Raw genomic sequence first — 1,714 nt, forward strand, 5'->3', positions numbered from 1 at the left:
TCACATGTGCAGTCTTCTCGCAATAGATAAGTGCGTTAAAAACAGCTCCTTGTGTAAGATAACCCAGAATTATATTTCACTCCCAGTGTCATAAGATAAGGCCACACTGATTTAAATCCGTGGATGACATCCACGCACGCATTGATTTTCGCCTGTTGTAAAAAAAAATCACCCCTTCCGTGGCTTTGACTTTGTATTAGTTATGGCTTAGGTGACATACTTTGTATCCTGTCTAATTGTTGTGCAATAAAGGTATTATTACATGTGTCCGTTGATGACTTGTTGTTATTATTTTGTAAACGTGACTTGGATCTCTATTTTATATATTGTATTATGATATTTTTTGTTGGTGACTTATAAGCCCATTTGGGTTGGGCGGCGTGTAGTGGCAGATGACGTTAATAGATCATTCCTTCCTTCCTTCGTTCGTTCATTCATTCATTCATCCATTTATTCATCCATTCATTACATAACTGCGAAAAGACAAATCCCCCCGTAAATTAGTGGCCCCTTCCATGACCTAGGATGTCAGTCAGGGTTGATAAATGTCTAATTCATAACAACTCTGAACCTGACTTCCTGTTACTCCGTAATGTTGACCTTGTGCCTTTCACTCTCTCTCACTTGATAGTTCTGGCATGCCTATATATAGCATAGTGGGCTAACTGTGGAAATACACAGGCAGACACTTTCGAAAATAGATAGAGGACGAACAAGAATCGGATGGATAAAAGAAGTGGGGTGGATAAGGAAGTCAGCCATGTATGTTTGGGATTGTGTTCTCGCCTCAAAAGCGCCACCTACATCGGCTACATATGGTGGCGAGAAGCAGAACTCAAAAGCTCTAAAGAAAGGTGCCTTATGGTAGCAGTTCACAGTTTTCGGCCTATGGGGAATTCAATAGTTAAGAACCCCAAAGTGACCTACTTCGACGTGGTAAAAATGTAGTAGGGTGCAAAGGTAGGTACAGAACTTGAATATGTTTGAGTTCAAGATATAATGTACAAAATATGTGAAAATGGGCTAAAGTTTGTCGGCTAGTTCACTCGTGACGCTATCTTTTAATAACGCTATGCGGAAAGTCATGGAACTGCAGCAAGCGGACAGCACTATATATATATAGGCTGTGATAGTATCAAGGCGCAAATCTACGCTAACTGAACAAAGATCAGATTTCAACTTTCACAGTCTCAAACCTGACGTATTCCTCTACCTTGTACCACAGTACCCGTGTCGCTGTCGTACAAACAAGAATCCCTGCGCCTGTCATATGCCGACCTACTTTGTGCCGGTACTCCTTTTGACTTCGGGGTTCGGCCATAAATACTGTGTGCTGCGACTTTATAGACACCAAAGCGTAAGCAAGGTCTTTCCTGGTTGTGAAAAAAGAAAATCCCTGAGTTCAAAGAGATGATATCATTGTATTATCTGCACTACTGCTCAGAACACCAGCCGTTCTAGCCTACGGTCCAGTCCTGATATCTTTGGTAGGGACGCTGGAAGCCGACCAAAGCTAACAATGCTGGACTCCATGCTACAGTCGTACAGTTAGGCAGACTGTTCAAGGCCTAAGTCTAAGGGAACTTATTCTAAGACCATGCCCCAGTGTACATTTTTATAGCCCTTAGGCTATGAACAAACAGACTGAAACAATTTAAAAAATATCTACGTCAGTGAAGGTAAGGCATTGGGAAAGGTGGGCGAGGTGGGGGGG

This window comes from Branchiostoma belcheri, unplaced genomic scaffold, assembly GCF_001625305.1.
Source record: "Branchiostoma belcheri isolate BF01 breed outbred unplaced genomic scaffold, Haploidv18h27 scaffold102, whole genome shotgun sequence".
Taxonomy (NCBI): Eukaryota; Metazoa; Chordata; class Leptocardii; order Amphioxiformes; family Branchiostomatidae; genus Branchiostoma; species Branchiostoma belcheri.